The sequence below is a fragment of the Euprymna scolopes genome, chromosome 18 (genome assembly GCF_053919585.1).
Source record: "Euprymna scolopes isolate OS-2025 chromosome 18, ASM5391958v1, whole genome shotgun sequence".
Taxonomy (NCBI): Eukaryota; Metazoa; Mollusca; class Cephalopoda; order Sepiida; family Sepiolidae; genus Euprymna; species Euprymna scolopes.
This window is the reverse complement of record NC_136499.1, coordinates 53247625-53269581: the sequence shown is the minus strand read 5'-3', so window position 1 is coordinate 53269581 and position 21957 is coordinate 53247625.

Sequence of the window (21957 nt, the reverse complement as noted above, 5' to 3'; positions counted from 1 at the left end):
TGAAAAAAACACGTAAACATATATCTATATATAAATATATATATATATATGTGTGTGTATAAGTGTTTGTCTATACATGTATGTGTGTGTATGTATATATGTATACATGTGTGTATGAATATATATATATATATATATATATATGTATGTATGTATGCATGTATGTATGTATACTAATAACCGTCTTAAGTGTCATGTCTGCTTGAGAGTGTGCAATCGCTGGCAGCACTAAAAATCATCTTCGGTCACATGTACTTACAGTGGCTCACAAGATGTTGCAATCATCAAATATATACATACATAATATATGTATATATATATATATATATATATATATATATATATATATATATATATATATACAGACATATACCACATTTACAAATATATAAATGTAGTATATGTATGTATCACTTTATATTTCTTCTCCCTCCCGCTCCTCTATCTCTCCCTCTCTGTCTCTGTCTCTGTCTCTGTCTCTCTCTCTCTCTCTCTCTCTCTCTCTCTCTCTTTTGCAAGCGTCTGTAATGACTGACCAACCTATAGAAGTCACAACTATGACCCTTTGGATCGACGTATTTTAAGTTTTTTTTAGGTGTTCTGTCCCAATCTCTCTTTTGCCCGGCATAAATTTTGACTCCCCAGGCATCCCGATCTTGGGAAAGTGCTGTACAATGCTCATATTCCACACCGAACTCTTTGCGATCTTGCTTTAGCACATCCGTGAATCTTAGACGCGGACGTAACAGGCCGATTACCGTCTTTCAAAACACAATGTAACACATTGTGAGGTAGGCATACGACTTACATGGCCTGCCCTCCGAAGTCTCATGAACTTAAGTCGAGAAGAAAGTGCACCCGAGCCTGTCCGTCTGAAGATCTCTTCGTTTGTCATTCTACCCTCCCATGACGCGCCAATAATTGATCTGAGACATCTTGTATGAAATGCACTTACCATGGACTGTTGAGGACGATATGCATACCACGTCTTAGCCCCACAGAGAAGAACAATCAACATACTCGCTTCCTACACAAGGACCCTCGGTCAGATGCTTGTTCTTCCAAACGCGCTGCGTGAGCCTCCCAAATATGGTAGAGTCTAGGCCAAGTCGTGTGCTAGGATCCAGATCAAAATTAATGTTTTTTGCGATGGTCGCACCAAGGTATTTTGAATCTATCCACATTCTCTAGGGTTGGTTTATCTATTGTAAAATTTACATTTTTTATGATTGGGAGAGGATGGCGGTTTCTGAAGACTGTTAGTTTGAAATGTCTACATGAGTTTGGGAAAGAATCTAGAAATCGTTAAAGATACTCAGCGGAAGATGTGCAAAGAGCATCATCATCAGCGTAGAAAAGTTCGTGGACAACTACTTCCTGAACTCTAGACCTGGTGTTCTATCGTGAGAGTGTAAAGAAATTCCGATCGTCACGTGCAAGAATCGAAACTCCCACAGATTTACCAACATTCTGATATCCTTGTTTGAAAACAAAGGAGAAGTGCATCTCGAGAGAAGGGTGGTACGAAAACCTAGCCCTGGTTACTCCGCGATTCATAAGAAACAGGTCAGACCAGTCTCCCCCATACTGAACGCCAACGCATGCTTTGATGAGTGAGGCATAAAACCAATCTTGGTTGCTCCTAGCCTGTCTCCCAAAAACACGGCTGTTGTTGATGTTGTTGTTGTTGTTGTTATTATTATTATTATTATTATTATTATTATTATTATTATTATTATTATTATTATTAATATCTAATACGCCTTGTTAGTATATGCAATATTTCCACAGATAATTTAACTCAAAATTTTCGATTAAATATTATCATTAATATCCTATCATTAATAATTATAAAAGTTGGGAGTTTAGGCAGACTACGATTAAGCGGGAAAATATAGCGTTAGAACTATATGCTCCCTTTCTAAACTGCCCAGATTATTTTCAATGCTTGTTTATAAATATTTAAAGAAATAAATATTTTAATTATATCAATTAAGAAATAGAAAGCCTTCAGAATATGATGAACAGTTTGGAAAAAAATTCTCCTCTCGATAGTCTTTCTGACCATTTTAAATCATAATAGCAAGTTTGTTTTGTCTCCTTTCTGTCAATGGAGAGATTTTGGTGATTTATCTATCTATCTATCTATCTATCTATATATATATATATATATATATATATATATATATATATATATATATATGTGTGTGTGTGTGCGTGTGTGTGTATGTGTGAGCGTATGTATGCATGTATATATGTATGTGTATGTATATGTATATGTATGTGTTTATGTATATATATACAGTGAGAGAGAAGAGAGAGATATAGAAGATTATAGAGAGATAGAGAATTATAGATATATAGATAGAGAGATACACAGATAGGGAGACAGAGAGGGATAGATATGGATAAAAAGAGATAGAGCGCGTGTTACTGTCTATAAGAAACTTTTCTGTTTATAAAAATGAGATTCTTCTTTTCAACGCGTTCCAGATAGAACATAATTCTCACAGGTTAATATTCTTATATACCAATTCGATTTGCACAGTTTACACAATTTCTCTACGGATTGCAATTTAATAAGTGCGTGTGTATTCAACTTTCTTCTGAATCTATTTATATTCAATTAAACGGTCTGAGAATTTCTGTTCGATCGTAATTGATTTCATTCTTTATCGTCACTGATTGATTCTATGCGTTCGTTTCACAAGAATAACGTTTAAGAAACTAAGAGAAGAATCAGAGAGAGGACAGAACACGCTGGTAAAATTCGGTCCAGACAGATCAGATTCGCAGGGGTGAAAGAAGCTAGTTTCCTTGGAATATCATAGCCAAGTACGGAGTAAATTACTACCAATAGGTTACTGTCTATAACTGGAAGAGAAAAACTGCATAAATGTAAATACTTATGGCGTTGACGAAAGCCAAATTCTACGATATATTTCTTAATACATATGACCTACTGTTTATCACATTTCCACTTTCTCCTGGAAATTGCTGTCTTATATGGTTGGAATTTAGTATGAAGCTGTGTTGTAGTGCACAGTTATGTGTTAATAAATGATTAATAGTGATTAATACTTAAAGCAAAATGGATAAAAAGATATTTAAAAAAAAAACTATTGATTTGACATAAATAGTACAATTCCTAACGAACAGACAATATTATCACCTTATTGTTTTTCTCTATATAATGAAAATACTTTAAGTGGTCTTATAGACTTTGCATGTGTTTTAGAGAGTAATTACACTTGCATTAAAATGTGGTGAGACCACTGATAGAAAAAAGACATTGCGTTGAACGGCCCCGTGAAATAGACTTGTAATAGCTAGTAGTTCAATTATCATAGTCTGAAAAAAAAAGGAAGAGAAATAGATGAATAAGTACATTTTAAATGAGACAGTTAATTATATATTACAAACAATTAGTGTAATTGAAAAATATGTTTTCTTCAAGTCTTATTCGATCCAAGAACCTGGCTATATTAAACATGTGGTCTTTGTTATTAAAGTACATAAGAAAAGAAAGAAACTTTAGTGAAAAAAAGTTAAATAATAATACATATCAACCGTTTTAAATAAGCAATACTTTATCTTAGCTCGACATCTTCCTACCGTTTCTGCAAACAGGCAAAACATGTCGAAGCGTGATGTTAATAAAAAAATCTAAGATGCAGTCGAAAATGTCGGTCATTATTTCCATATGTAAACAGATGGAGATAATCATCGAGATTTTATACTAGAGAAAATCAAACTTTTTTTAACCCTTTATTCCGACTAAATTAGATAATTGACGTTAGGTACAAATGTAATATAGGAAGCAAGCCAGCCAAGAGATGAAGGTGTATATATATATATATATATATATATATATATATATATATATATATATATATATACACTAGGGGGTAAAATTAAACAGAAATATTCTTTTACAGGGGACTTACAGGAATAATGCAAAGTTCAACAAATTGCTTTAGAGCTTATCTATATATATATTATAGCCTAATGTTTCAGATCAGAAGAGGAGAGAAGAGTTTAGGTCATATAATACAGATGCGACATCTACTGATAAACACATTAGCAAAATAATGGGGCGTGAGAGAAAGAGGGTAATACATTGAAACTGTGGAGGGACGGAAAACGTAGGAATAAAGTAATCTTTTCAATATTCGAAGAAAAGAGCTGATATTACAAAATGGAGATAAGTGCATACTGAATATACCATGGTGGGGTGTGATGGGAGTATTACATATATATATATATATATATATATATATATATATATATATATATATGTATGTATATGCGCATCTATACTATCGGGAGGAATATATAGATGGTTGACGGTGGAAGTTGTTTAATAAAAAAAATAGGGGTTATATCTAGAGAATGTGTTTTCTTGAAAAAAGTACATGCTAGACCTGTATACATTAGAAGTAGTATATGCATAACATCTTAGTATTTATCGGAGTATAAATTATAATATAATATAATATAATATAATAAATATAGAATAATAAAGAATAGAGGATAAAACGATAAACTATAAGAATATAAAAGCATAAAGTATATGATCATCAAATATAAAGATAAAATATAAAGGAGTAAAGGCTAAAACAAAATATCATGAAGAAAATTGTAATATAAGATTAAGACAAGAAATTAAATATAAAACAAGTAAAATACAAACTAAAATATAATAACATAAAAATACAAAAAAAAAGAAATCCTTTTCAGTGAAAGAAAGTACTTGAGTATCAAAAGAATATGTTATCAAGTTTTCTTAGGTTTAAGTTGAATGCAAGCTAGTAATGTAAATACCATTTTTTTTACATATTGTTAATTAACAGTTTCAAAATCTCATACAGAGTTGAATTCAGCGGCTGTGATGAAATGTTGAAGTCTTGTTAGTATAGTGAAGCCGGGGAAATATAGAAGAGTGTCCCCTACTCATCGCAGAAGATTGTTAGACTTGCCAATTAAAGTCAAATGCTGTATTATTTTTCCAAAAATCTTCACGTCCTGGCTGACAATTAAGTGGTTGAGGATTTTAGGAGTTCCAATGTCGGCTTATGGCTAAAAAGAGTCAATGTAATGTTCTTTTATACTTCGAAGAATAATTTGTGGGTATATATATTAATGGATACCAAAAAGTTAAAAACATTAATAATTTTGCGATAGATCCGAATTGATGGAAATAATATAGTTGTTTTTTTTGAAATGACAGAATTAATAGACACTGAAGAAAAAATATATCAGTAGCCAAGGAAAATTGAAGAAAAGGGAAATTAGAGAGTAGGATTTACATAGATGTACTAATAGCTGAAGGTAATGGGTGTCGAGGGGCTTAGGAATTTGCTCGGTGTAGTAAAGAGGAGGGTAGGTTTTATGTGCTTTAATGTTTGCGCCTTTCAGATCAGGGGGTTGACGGGTCCAAAATTTGAAATGTGAAGGTGATTTCGTGGCGGTAAGTAAAATGTTGATCATGTCCTAATTGGTCATATTGAAAATTTATTCTTAAATTTGTGTAAAGAAACACTAGATATAGGGAGTGTTTTTGTCGTTGGAAAAAGTTATATAAGAGTGGGAGACTAAAAAGCTATTACAAGATATCAGAATGCATTGTGGGAGCAGTTATACATACATTTTAAATTAGACGAATAAAATAAAGGGGTAAAGGATATGCGTGTGTCGTGTTGGGGAAACTAATGATGAATATCTGAAAGAAATATCTATAGATATGTTGGTACAATTGTATATCGATATTGGTATTCGCAGAGGGGTGCAAGTTATATGAAAAAAAAACGCGGGGGATGCATGCAGAGCTGGCTTAAAAGTGTTGCCGTGATGTTCTCTCCTAACATAAAGCTATGCTATAGTGATAGAGACTGTTGAGGAAATAATTCCATATAGATAAGGTCTAGGGATATGATGGGTAAAACAAAGGCCAGAACTTAATAAGATTTGTTTTATACGAGGGGTTATATACGGTGCAAATAAACGGTTTATAACCTAGGAATATAAGAAAATTGGGTAAAACATTTATAACAATAGAGAATAAATGCATTAAGTAAGGCAGGTAAGGTATATCTTTTTTTATATCTAATATATTACCTAGCATTTTCTGCCCCTTTTTCGATGAACAAAAAGTTTCTTAACCTACACAACTAATTGGTGTATCATTCATATTATAAAAAAAATATATTTTCATGATGCATTGTTTTTGTTTTATTCTTCATATTCTCTCTACCTCTCTCTCTCAATATACATATATATATATATATATATATATATATATATATATATATATATATATATATATATATATATATATATATATATATACGTAGACCGGAGGATCGGTCGAAAATTATGTACTTGTAGAAACTTTTTTTTTTTAAATTGATAATATTTTGTATTCCGACACGCCACCAATTAAAACGAATAAATAATTATTTCTTTATACATTTTTACACATGCACACACAGAACACACACACAATTATATATATATATATATATATATATATATATATACACATATATATATATAAGCATATATATAAATAGATCATTGAGTATGTTCTTTACAATCAATTTATTAATAAAACATACACCGAAAAATACGTAAATTCCAAATATCCTGTGAAAAATATTTTCCCCCTCAAATACTAAATAGATTATCGATAAAATCAAGAGGTTATGCCATTTTTTCCGGTTGCATAGTCACCTTGTGTTTGTTTTGACGACGGTTCGCTTTAATTAAGAATTTCAAACGTATTGACGTAGTTTTGCGTCGAGCTGCAACTTTTTCTCTTGTTCAAAATACTCCGAAATATTGCAAAATGTCATTTACCCTTGTTCTTTTTTAAGTGCTTGCGACTAAGCGACATGGGAATTTTATTACATACTTAAATTACATATTTTAATATAGTAGGAGATCATTCTATCTTGAAGATGATTTTAATATTATGTGTTGCCTTAAATACTCAATTGTTCGAATGTTTTTTTGTAATTAACTTTTCCATAGCTTTTTATCTTCATGCGTGACACTGATATGAAGTTTTCTTTTAAATAAACTTGTCTACTTATCTTTTAATTTTATCGCACCTCGCTTAAAAATCAATCCTCCTTTCTTTCACATTCGCTACGCTTTATAACTTTAACACTCTTTAACACTGCGTCTAACATTAAACTAAAACAATATAGGAAAACGTGCGTATATATATAGTCATCGACATACAGTATTTCACAGCTCATCATTGCGGCTAGAATCTACCTCAAGCTAATCGGCTGCTGCTGTGCGAGTCGTGAATTTACGATGTTTTGACATCGTCCGAACACCTAAGCATAGTTTATACGCTAATGTTGTTTCGTGTATTACTTCTCAATATGCTCAATTCAAGATGAGGAGCATTATAGTCATGCACATACACATGCTTTACAGCTCATCAGTGCGGCTAGACAGGCAACTACCTCGAGTCAGGATTGAAACCGATCGCCTGTGCGACAGTCAAGGCTCCTAACCATTACGCTAATCGGCGGCTGCTCTGTGAGTCGTGAATGAACGGTGTTTTGACATCGTCCGAAATACTTAAGCTCAATCTGTTTACACAAAGAGCATCTCTTTATACGCTAATGGTAATTCCTGTATCACTTCTCAATATGCTCCACTCAGAATGAGGAGCATTATATATATATATATATATATATATATATATATATATATATATATATATATATATATATATATATATATAGTATTATAAAAATATCGCACAGGCCATCCAGTGTAATTTTAAAAATGTTTTTTTTTCGAACCATATCGATTTTATTACATTAATAATATCACTGGAGTAAATATAGTTTCTGTGTTTTTCAATACATTTCCTACGCATATTCGAATACTTCTACGAAAAGCCTTCTCAATATTGTTCTAAAATGAAAAAAAAATTATGCATAAATTTATATTTGTATGTTTCCAAATCTTATAGTTTCAGTTTCTCTCTACTCATCTATGTCTCTCTTCTCTCTCTCTCTTTCTCTCTCTCTCTCTCTCTCTCTATATATATATATATATATATATATATATATATATATATATACATGTATAAAAGCAGTACCGGATATATAGTGGGTATATATATATATATATATATATATATATATATATATATATATATATATATATATAATATACAGGGTGACCCAAGAAACAGGTCCCAACTCTAATTAGGCCCCGTTTCTTAGTGGTTTGTCCGAATTAAACGAAACTTTGGTCATAACTAAATTAGTATATTCCAAACACTTGGGCGTTTAGCCTTTTTGTTTCTCTGTTATACAGCATATGTTCTAGATGACCTCCATTTTGCTCCGTGAATTTCTTGAGGCGGAGCACGAAGTTGTCCATGACGTTCTTACAGACCGAATTGGTAATGGCTCTCATAACCTCCTTAATGGCTTCCTTGAGTTCCGGGATGATTCTTGGTTTCCCTGCGTAGACTCTGTCCTTAAAATAGCCCCAAAGAAAAATAGCTGGTGGGGGCTTAGGTCCGGGCCATGGGGTGCACACTCAAAATTAGTCTTGAGACTGATCACTCGGCCTCCGAAGTTTTCTTTCAGGCAATTGCAAATCTCGGGACAGGTTTGAGGTGTGAGAACTGTTGGAACCAGAACTGTCTCATGAGCGACGGGTAGATTGTCTGAAGCTCACTCTTGAAGGTTTTGAGGATCTCCACATACGGCTGCTTGGTGACTGTCACGGCTGCGCATGATTCTTCGATGAAGATTGATCCAATGATGCCTCTGGCCGAGATTGCAGCCCACACGGTGCACTTAGGAGAGTGCATGAGACTTGTTGGCTACTTCATTGGGTCTGGAGTACCCACAGAAGATAGCTGTCTTTGAGTTCGCCTTTTCATCAAGATGGAAGTGGGCTTCAACTGCGGTCCAAAGGAGGTTAAGGAAATTTGGTGTCTCCGATCTTCTCGAGCATCTTGACTGCCATAGTCATCCTCTGCTTCTTGTCTGGGGCTGGAAGGGTCTGCATTGTCTGTATTCTGTATGGTTAAGCTCTGATATCGTTCACCAGCACTCTCCTGCATGTTTCCCGGGACATACTGAGGGACTGACTGCGCTGAAGCACAGAGCGTTTCAGACTTTGCTGGAGAGACTCTCGCACTCTTTCGACCAGCTCGGTTGTTCGCTTCTTGGGACGTCCCGACTGGCTTGGACGGTGCTCTCTGGTAGCGTTGAGGTTCTCCACGGTCCCATACTTCTCGAAGTGGTATATATATATATATATATATATATATATATATATATATATATATATATATATATATATATATAAAAGCAGTGCAAAGGCAGTGCTGTAGGAATCATTGACAAAACTTATTCTGAAACAAAAATTATAGAATTACTAGATGACAAACTCTACTATAAACACATCATTATGACTAAGATACACAACACCACCATGTTAAAAAATCAGAAACATTGTATAAAACACAACAATATTATTTTTTTTTTATTTCGGACTACTAGTCTCATCTTTATTAGTTGTTGTTTTTCATCTTTTTATTGGATTGTTTATTCACAACGTTTCGGCCAACTAATTCCTCTGGCCTTCGTCAGGTGGTAACCGCGACGGATAGGAACTTCGAATCTTCTAACTGCATTCTCAGCCATCACTGCCATCCGTAGTTGTTGTCTCACCACATTTTTGGCCAATTAACCTCTGGCACGCTTCGGGTGGGATTGAAACCGCTATCTTCAGACAATGCTCATCTGGAACCGTAGAGATTCAACGTCTCTATCAACTGCGCCACGGGCCCCGAAGAGCGATCAAGGTTGGATTCTTTGATCTTATGAATCCATGTTTATTTATTATCTGATCTTCCACAGTCGGGTCCGTACCGATTAGTATATATATATTATTCCTTAATTCCAACATCAAAATCGCAGAAAATAGACACCTGCATGTGTCACAGCATATACTTCCACTTACTAACACAAGAAAAAAAACTTCATAACAAAGTTCAACACCGCTTTCAACATATCCCAACAAAAATACACATAAATAGGCAAAACACAAAATATGCATGCTTATGCAAATGTGCATACTCACACACGAACCAAAACAAGAACAATAAAGCATGCGAACGCATTCACGGGCACGCTCGTCCATATCTAATATAATACCATTTCCCTAACCTGAACCAACAATTAGAAATAAAACACATTACTCTACCCACTTTAAAACACTCCTTCTAGACTGAGACAACATTAACCAATATGGATGTGAGGTGTCGTTGCACGTATGCGTGTATATGTGTGTATATATGTGTGGGTGTGTGGATAGGTGTGTGCATATGTGTGGGTGTGTGCATGTATGTATACTCCTGCATGTATACTTCTGTATATATGTGTATATAGGTGTATGTGTATATATGTGTATGCGTGTATACGTATATGTGTATGTATATTTGCATATGTACATATATATGTGTGTGTATATGTATGTATATGTGTATGTGTGTATATGTGTATATATCATCTATTTTCCATTTTCTTTCTTTGTGTGTGCGTGTTTATATTTGGATGACTGAATACATGCATGTATGTTTAGATTGGGACTCGACCTTATACCTATCTACATATCCTGTCTCTTTTTCTATGTCACATGCATAGGCATGGGCGCGCACACACGGGCAGACACAGACACACACGAACACACGCATGTTAAAATATAACAGATCTTGACCACACGCATTCACACACGCACCAACACATCACCCTCGCCTAAACACAAGCACCCACTGACATACACATACGCACATCAAAAAAGAAAGAAAATCATTAAAAAATCATAAAAACATTTACCAAATGTGAGGAAAACCAGTGTAAGTCGACTAATGCCTGCCAAGTTTATTTATAAACTTTGACATTTCATCAGTTATTTTCCCTGATGAAAATAAAATATAATTTGTTATACGTGGATGAATTAATTCTATATTAAGAGTCAAGTTTGTACATAGAAATAGCAATAGAATTTCGTAAGGCACACAATGCTTCTTATATATATATATATATATATATATATATATATATATATATATATATATATATACAGACAGAGAGAGAAAGAGAAAGAGTGTGGAACAGAGAAAAACTAGTAAAAAAGATTGAACCAGTTGGTATTTACATGATGGATATAAATATATACACACTATATATCTTAGCTCATTAAGGACAGGCGAAATATATTGACCCCTTACTTAGAATGAGTTCTTTACAAGTGTTCATAATATATGTAATATGGTTATAAGCAGTCACTAATGATCTCTAAATGTGTATCGGACAGATGCCATAATACATAGTTCGCTTGGCCGTATAATGGCACACGTGAAGGTTACGTGAGACGTGGAATGGACTGGCATGCAAAGGTTAAGAGCAATATAATATTGATAAGCATAAATATATTAATATATTCGATGACCCTGTTTAGTCTCGAAAGACAGAGTATACTCCCACTAGGGGAACTTGCGCGGGTATATGTGTGGCAAGTGTTGCGCAATCTCAACCACACCGTTCCTGATTCGGTACTGTTTCAGTCCAGTGGAAAGAAGAGGTCCAGGACGACTGGAACCAATGCCGAGATAAGCGAAGAGCACATTCAAAACATGGAAGCCCCAAATGGTCACCCATCTGATACTTGCCAGGCTCATCGTTGCTTAATATTAATGTGTATATATATATACATATACATATATATATATATATATATATATATATATATATATATATATATATATATATATATATATATATCGTCACAAATGAACGACAGATAGTGCCAATATATAAACGAGGCGTGTTTCTTTTTATTTATTCGGGTGTCGATAATTTGATTCTTCTTATTTATCTTTGTAAGTCGGGTTTAGTGTGTTAATCAAGGAATTTATTTCTTTTCTTTCTCAGAATAAATTGACTCGAAGCAACAACAGACGAATATGTAATATCAAGTCATATAACCGGTCTCTTGCGTGTATTAATAAGCTGTCTCTTAATGTATATGTATGACTTCTAAAAATAATACGGTTCACAATCGTCTAATAAACCGTACTGCTTTTGAATAATGTAAATGTATGCGTGTGTGCGGCTCGTGTAGTATAGTTGATGTGTAGGCCGGGATGTTGGTTTAGATATTTCGTAGACATTTCAATAATCGCACAGTAGCATACCATGGGCAGTTCTTTTAGGGGACGAATTACATCTTTTCTGTGGATACTCACTTTGTTTGTCTGATTTCTTTATGAATGTTCCGTAACTTCAATGGAAAGAAAAATTACTTACGCGAAATTAGTATTTCCTATATATGATAGTTATTTCCATGATGTTGCGATTATCGGAGTTGACAAACATTTTCTCTTATTAACCTATTGCTATAATTGATGGGTTTAAATTCTCCTACGATGTCCGGACAAATCGCTCACTCATTCTATCTCTCTATCTAACTAGCAAGCACCCCACTGTGACTAAATTACTAACTCCCCATTCTGACTAACTTCACTGTCGGGTGTTCAGTCAATATATGATTAATCTGCCGGTTAAATTGACGTCACACAATGGGTTCGTTTTTTATTCTATGCCTTAATTAATTTTTTTATTGTTTTGGCAATAAATAAGATATTATTTGTTATGACATTATATTCCAAAATATATTTACGTAGAATTTTACATTTATTTAAAGAAATTCTCCCCTGCGTAACTCATAATAAGCTTTTGTTATACTCTGTACATTCCTGTATTAACTGTCTTTCTGTTGTTACATATTATAAAACATTAATTCTTTTCGTGTTATGTCTCTTAATATTAATCTTAACATTGACACCTTGCTGTTGCTTGTGGATTTTCGTATTTAGCACTACGTTCTCTCAAATATGACTTAAACACAAATTATACAAAAATCCGAATCTCTTTATTCACGTGTATATATATATATATATATATATATATATATATATATGCATACATGTGTGTATGTATGTATGTATATCTCGTTGTGAATATGTATATATGAGTCTATAAACACTTAACGTTTTATTCTTCATCATAACGATAGTATTTTTTCTATTTATTAAACTCTCCCCCCTCATCTAACCTTCATCTTTACCTGCCACGCGACTTGGTGTGTCAACGAATACATTTGCAAGAATTTTTTCATTTTTTTATTTTTGTTTTTTTTTTCATTCCGCATTTTATTTCACATTTTAAGGTGGATTGCTGTATTAAGAATATAAGAAACATGCAGTTTCTCTTTTTATTCGACTTGTCCATTACACCAAATTGAGCCACAGCAACGGGTGGCAAGGTACACCTAGTATATATATATATATATGTGTGTGTATGTGTGTGTAAATAAATGTGTGTGAGCGTGTGTGTGTGTGTGCTTGTACGAAATCAGTTTGCATATAAAAGTAAATTTATGAGAATTTCTAAATAACGAACGCTCAATCATCTAAGAAGGAAATTAATTTCCGTCTAGCTATTTTTCTCGCCGTATTGCAAAAAGGAACAGACAGAATTGTCTGGAACTACAGTTTCTTTATAACTTCTGGTGACTCAAATGAAACATACAATACCTGATCGGAAGGATAATATGACGAACGGGCATACCCTATATTACTCTCCACGGAACGAATGATACTGTAGATTGTCATATTACTGCAAAATGGACATTACTCTACATTCTGCATTAAATGGTGATGTATATTTATATAGAAAACATCGCATTAAATGGTGAAGTATATTTATATAGAAAACATCGCATTAAACGGTGAAGTATAGTTATGTAGAAAACATCATAAACTTAGAAGCACATATGTTTATAGCGTAAATTAACTAATGTTACTAGCATAACACATTGTATAATGCTAATTCCATATATTTCAACTATAATATTTGTGAAAATATCCATTTCATATACAAGGTAAAATACTTTTGTTAACGTACGTCAAAAATAAAATAACTTCAGTCAATGGAAGAAATTGAAAATAAACCCGCTAGAGAATAAAACCGCCAAAATAAAAGATAAGGTAATCAATCGAATGCCAAGGGAAATTATTTTGTGATAAGCTCGAAAATTATTTAAAAACATGGTGAGGAAAAGCGTACGCATTCTCTTTTAAACCAATAAAAGTAAGATATAATTTGTATTTTAGCTTAAACTTGCAATTGACGTTAGTATATTTTCTCTTCATTTTTGATTCATTTCTCTGACAGTACAGATGCAGCAGACTTTTTAGATACCAGCGTCAAAGTATATACAAATGGGGAGTTTTATGTGAATGACAAAAACTGGTTAGGTTTTCCTAATTACGCGGATGCAGACAAAATCATCACGCATAAGTATGCTTACATCACATTCACGACACATTTTCATGATCTACAGGATCAACAAGTAACAATATACACTCACTTCTAACCACCGTTCTTGAGAATTGGGTAATTAATTTCATATTGGCTACTTAGGAATATTAATCAAGTTGTGATAATGATAGATATCACCATTAACCATCGATTGCTAGTTGAAAGGTAATTGATACAAATACCAAGGTACTACAAAGAAGCTGACTTGTGAGCCAGCAATAATCACATCAGAGATGCTGCAAAACAGTTCTTAATCTGGTCACTCAATACATCAAAACAATAATTAGATCAAAATGTTCCCACAGGGAACATTTATAACACACGACACTTTCTGCAATGATTCACTTTTACGGTAACAGCTGCCAATGCTTAAGGGCAGGATGCACATCACATTTATCCGACATAAGCCCAGCACAAATGAAGCATTTTTATAGAAACTATAAATAATTGGAAGAGCGCCATAGCCACCGTACCGAAAAAGGTATCGAAGCACAGAAAGTAGGAATTCGTGATATCTGGAAAATCTATAATAACTTAGCAAACACTTTCTATAATATCCAACATCTTTGAGGTTTTAGCACGGCGACTGAGAAAGCTAACATGCTAACCAAGAGGAGTGTTCATACAGCACTTTGACCTCAGCAAATTCGTCTCTTCCGAAGTACCTTTCGTAGACATATACAACGCTCTATAACATGAAAGTTACCCCTTCCCAAGCTCGTGATACTATAAATGACCTTGACAAATCAAAGACATTTGTGTCTGATATTATCTGAAGTATATTATTAAAACTCCTCCGCCCAGGTAGCCTATGCTATATCCAAACTCTTCAACAAACGCCTAAAAGGATCTTTCTTTATTGACTGCTTCAAAATCTCTTCTCTTATACCAATGTATAAAGAATTCTAGCGAAAGCACTGGCCACTAAATTATCGCCCGCTTAGTTTCCTGCCTCTCTTCGTCAAACTCTTTTAGTTGTTAGTTAATCAATAGTCAATCCCTGCTAAAAAATAACCTTTACTCCGACCAAAAGTATGGATTAAAGCAAAATCGGTCCACTGTAATTATCCTAACTATAATCTCCGAAGCTATATACCACGCACTTGTATAGGAAGGGCAAGATAAAACGAAGACGTATATTTACCTAATGCCTTAGACAGAGTGTGGTGTGATAATCTTCATATAAAAATTAAATCATGTATTTCTTGACAAATACTTCGCATAATCAAATATTTTTCTAACTACAATGAAAATTTAAGTTGTCATCAATAGTATTATGCCAAAGCAACCTGAACTCTAATCGGGTATTAATCAGCTGTTGATCTTTGGAACATTACAAGTTCTCATATGCAGAAAAATAAAACTTCCTTGGTAAAATTGTCTCTGGCATGAGAATTTCTAGACTGTAGTGGAATGGACACGTATGTGGATTGTAAGATTAAACGGGGTAACGACTGAGCTTATTCTCTGGGATCATTACAAGAAACCTTCTCAAACATTGATAGACATAGTTAATGTTAAACTAAATGAAAACTCTTCGTTCAAAGTCTTTAGCTTAAAATCTAGAGAGAAATAATATTTGGATAAATACACCTAAGAAATTATTAAATCTTCTGCAAAGAAAATGTGCTCTCTACAGTACTCGAACATTATCATGCCTGAGTATATCCTTTCGCTCATGCATAGAATATTGTTGTTATATTTAGATATGCTAAGCCAATAGAACTCTCTCCCACATAGAAAAATTGCAAATAAGAGTCGCCAACGTAATACGTCTCGGACATGTGTGTTTACCATGGGGCAGGTGAAAATGACAATTAAACGAGAGCTAAGCATACAATGCATCGCTTTTCAATTCCCTATCAAATGCTAGCCTTTCGCACCCTGTACATTTACTTTGCTTGTTACTTTGAGTACTTTATTTTTTTCTCTTTTTTGTTTGTTTGTTAAAGTTTTCCAAACAATTATAAGCTTAGCAGTAAGTTTCAATGTCCCAGCTCTTACTTTGAATATGCTTTCCGCAGGTATAGTTTTCTCTTGGATCTCAATCGTTTCTGTCGAATGTAATTATTCCTGAGCTTTATCTGGACTGAGCAAATTGCACTCATTTGTATCCTCTCTTCACACAAGTAATCTATTGTCCGTGTTTTAGATTAACCTAACCTTTACCATACGCCTTACATGTACGGACCGTCCTAGCATTACCAATACTATTATGATAAACATTACCCATCACACTAACCAAGCTATTGTACCAACCCGGTTCTCACTCTCGTTTAGTTCCACCCCGCCTACATGAGTTAGTTGAGCCATAATTGCTCTAGGCTCATTTTTTCTACAGGTTTATAACATTCAGGTTGGTTGGTTGTTTTTGTTTTACGGCATATCAATCCTTTTCGGGTTATTTAATGCCGAATCCAAAGATTTTGAAGAAATTTTTTTTAATAGAATATATTTGTTGTTTTCACGTCGGTTTCTATTTAACCCATAGTTGGGACCCTAACAGGTACTACAATGCAATGGTAATTAAAGGGTGGCTCCACACTCCCCAAAGCCCACAAGCTGAAGCCTCACCACTGGATATAGTTTAAGGTCATATGCAGGACCCCCATTGAGGAATTTTTACCCTCTGCAGTCGGCTTATTCTAATGCCCAACCGACAGGGCCAATAACAGTCAGGCATTTTGTGTAAGGTAACATTAGGAAATTTCCTAAATCGGGTCTACCATAGCCTTGCCCGTTTGCTCATATTAGTCTCGAATAATTTTAAAAATGACTCTTTAACAATTTTCGCCTGGAAAATTAATTCTATCAAGATGGTTATGTTTGTCCATTAAATCCAGCCTGGTAACATTTAATATTGGCACACTCTCTTTTGTAACATGCGACAACATTTTTTTTTATTCTTCTCTACTGCTTAAAATGTCCTCCTAATCACTCAAACACTGTCCTAAATAATACACTGAGCGTTTTACCAACTATTGGCAATACTGCTCTTTCTGCATCGTCTGCAGTGACTCTATCTGTCTTATCTCTTCATTTAAGCAGAATGCATATATTTGGTTCAACTTGCTTCGCATATATAGAGAAAAATAGTAAATTGAATATTAAAGCTGACAGAGGCATATTTTTTGGATACGATAAAAAACAGTCCAGCCAATTTAATAGTTTTCCCCCAAAAAATAAAATAAAAATAATCCGGTGTGTAAAATTCACAGACACGTTTAATTTTACAGACGAAAACCCGTCATATGAAGAGGATGAAATTATATTACCTCAAATAATTAGAACAAACGAAAACAATAAAAATGACGGAGACGAGAATGTCCATGATGATGATGATGATGATGATGATGATGATGATGATAAAGTCGAAAGATATCCCAAAAGAAATAGAAGACGACCCGATGGTTTGTGGTCGACAATATAAAAGATTATCAAATCGACTATTGCTATTCAATGGAAAATGCGCCAAAAAGTTGTAACGAAGCAATTAATTCAGAACATTGTGATGAATGGAAAATTGCCATGAAAAAAGAAATAGAGGCCTTAACGGAAAATGATACCTATACGGTAGTGCCTCTCTCAAGAGATAAATATGATATTTCTACCAGATGGGTATTTACAAAAAAGCGTACAACATCAGGCGTAGAACAGTACAAAGCAAGATTTGTTGCTAAGGGGTGCTCTCAGATTTACGGTAAAGAATACATTTCTACGTTTTCACCGACCACAAACATGACGACAATCAGAATTTTAATGCAAGTCGCATCACAATATGACGTAAACATCCATCAAATGGACGTAAAAATGCTTATTTGAATGCCCCAATAGACTGTGACATTTATATTACCCCTCCAGAGGGATTTATAATGAAAAATAAAAATAGCGTGTGGCGACTTAACAAGTCATTATATGGTCTAAAGCAGAGTGCTCAGTGTTGGAACACAGTATTCCATGAGTATATTATTAAACAACAATTTAGACAATGCGCTGTAGACCCCTGTTTATATACCAAACACAAAGACGATAAACTACTGATTTTGGTTTTGTGGGTCGATGATATTTTAATCGCATCAAATGGTGACATAATGTTAACTGATGTTAAGAACAAATTAAGTAAAAGATTCAAAATGACCGATCTTGACAAAATATCCTGGTTTCTGGGGATAGAATTTACTTAAAGCAAAGGACTTGTTACGATGACTCAATCGAGATACATCGACAAAATACTATTAAAATTTGGAATGGGAGAGTGCAAGAAACGCTCTACACCGGTCGAAAATGATATTAATAAAAATATACACACAGAATCTGAAATAATAAATGACACACAATATCGCGAAATTATAAGTAGTCTTATATATTTAATGACTGCAACCAGGCCCGACATATGCTATACAGTAACAAAACTGTCACAAAAATTATCACGACCGACAATGAAGGATTTAAACAGAGCTAAACAAGTCCTACGTTATTTTAAAGGAACTAAAGAACAGAAATTAATATTTAGAAAATCAAGAAATCCCCTAAAATGTGAAGGTTTTTCAGATGCAGACTGGGCAAACGACGAAGATCGCAAGAGTGTATCTGGATATTGTTTCAGACTCTCAGAAAATGGGCCTATTATTTAATATAAATCTAAAAAGCAACAGATTGTATCTCTCTCTACGTGTGAAGCAGAATTTATCGCGATCACACACACGACCCAGGAAGCACTCTACCTTAAAAATATCCTGAAGACTATTTTGGAGCCAGAATTGATTACAAGCCCCGTAGTAATTAATTGTGATAATCAAGCCAGTAAAGTCTTAGCACAGAACACGATAATCAACCAAAGATCTAAGCATATAGATATAAAATACCATTTTATAGAAAACGAGATAAAAAATGAATACATTACTTTGAATTACATATCATCAGAACAAAATATCGCTGATGTATTTACGAAACCGGCAAGGTTTTTTCTCAAAACTTATTGGTGAATTCGACTGAATATTTTTTTTCTTTCACTGCCCGGTATGTATATAGATTTCTATATATTAAAAATACACACCAGCGAAGTTCCACTCATGAGAAGGCTCTTACTTTTTTGCATGAATATCAGCGGAAACCCCTAGGGGTAATGTTCAGAGTATATAGATTTCTATATATCAAAAAAAAATAAATTAAAAAAAATAGTCCTGGACAAGACGTTAAATTATCCATTTTATTTGTATTAACACGTTAACCTACTAATGCGTAACTAATACTTTTGCTTAAAAAAAAAATCTTTGTAATTTTCCTTTTTGACATTTGAACACAATTAAAAATGGCGTCTTTTTAAATGCTAAAATTCTAAGATCCAAATGATTTCTAATTTTTGTTATGTCTACGTAAATATAAAAATATATATTTATTTTTGAGCAGAACAAACACAAGGGACTTCTCTATTATAAAAAATAGGGAGGATGTTGCAATATTTTGGACTGCTAATGGGGTATGATCCTACACAGTCGGACGATTCTATTTATAAACGATGCTGCTAAGAACTGACGAATCAAATTAATTCACGTTCTTGCTACCAACCAATCAGAAACCAGAATTGCTTCATAAATATTAAACCTTTTCTGGAGCAATTTCACATGTTCTTTTCCCGGGTTTCGACACGGTAAGAATATTTTGTTCTGTGGAAATGTCTACTACAACCAAGTCACCTCCCAGGACTTGTGTGTAACAGCGAACCATCTGAAACTGTTCTGAAACTCAAAATGGCTTACACTTCTAGACACTTAAACTCTTTTCCTCGAGTGGCCCCCGGACCTTTATAGGTGGTAAATCGTATGTAAAACAAGCTGAGTGTGTCTTCAGTATGAGGTTTCTCTTTGACTGGTGTGAAAGCCCGAAGCAAGTGGTGGATAGTGTCCTCGGGGATATTTTTTTGCATTTTATTTTATTGAGAATTAGGCGGGCTTAAACTTGCATCCAATCTCCGAAATTTCACTTCACAATATTCGGAATACCAAGTTTCAAGCTCTAAAAAATGCCCTTTTTTATTTTGTTATCTCTCACTCCCAATCTATCACGTGAAAGTGTTCCTTACCTTTCACACTCACTAACGTGACAAGGTCCATACTTCATTTACAGGGGTTTTTTTCTAAGCGCCATATTTATTTAAAAATATTTATATTTAAAATTTATAAAATAACCTCATACTGAAGACACACTCAGCTTGTTTTACATACGATTTACCACCTATAAAGGTCCGGGGGCCACTCGAGGAAAAGAGTAAGAGTAAAAGAAATAAATAATTTGGTTATTTATGTAGGCTGATCAACTTTTGTGGACAAAATTTAATAGACACCTGACTTTGTATCCACTATCTTATTTTATCTTATCGAAATAAACTTATAACATCTCATCCATATATCGAGTTGCATAATAATATATGTTGTTCATGCAGTATTTGGTTAATTGCTTTTTTTAAAAGAGGTTGATTATTCAGATGAACATGTAAAATCTCCAAAAATGTCCATTTCTGGCATTTTATCCTTATTTTGGAGCATATGGTCGTGAGCATATGATTTTTATTTAATGACCGGTTTTTACAACAGAAATAATCAGGAAATAAAACAGAATTCTTCTTTATCAATATCCCAAAAGAAGTAGGTGCGTGTATAAAATTTATAAAATAACAACCTTCGTTAACAAGATTCTTTCCTGCAACTTTTATAATCAGCATCATCACCAACACCCAACCATCATAACCAACATCATCATCTCTACCATCACTATAATCAACATTATCACCGCCATCGTCACCACTAACATCATCGCTAAAATCATCATCACCACCATCATTATTATCCTAGTCGATGCATCAAACGATGCTGTCACACAATGGTCATCCACTTCAGGACCATGCCCTTCAGGGTCATCAGGAACTGTACGCCGGGAACCGACGGTTAAAGTACTGAGACTGTATGCCGGGAACCGACACTTAAAATACACGCCTCTATACAGCCTTAACTGCAAGTGTTCGTCATCCCTGTTCATAGCTGTCGCCCCAAAACAGCAACAATGAGTCCCCCAATAACAACGGTAGTTTCATTTGGGGGTGATTGTTTACAGAATCACATCTAGCTTTCTGATATGCTTTCTCCATCGAACAGTATATCGATACTGTATGGCTGACTGGGATAGGTTTCGTACATTTATATCAGATCTACTTCTACGTCCCATAGTAAAGAAAGATGTGGCCTCTACAGTATCAGACCTGACTGAATCGTGATTGTAGCTATAGATCGTTTCGTACCGTCCGAAATTTCAAGCAAAAATCTAACAACCAGCCGCGGTTTTTCTCCAGGATATGTTGCTGCCATTGCGCACAAACTCACTTTTTCCATTCCTTCTAACGTAACAGATGTACTGGGACAAAAGCCACTTCCAGTACTGCAAGCAAACACTGTAAAAGAGTAGCGAAAATGCGAGAGAATTGTATACTCAGACCGCCAATCAAAAGTTGCTGAGCAGCGGCTTGGTC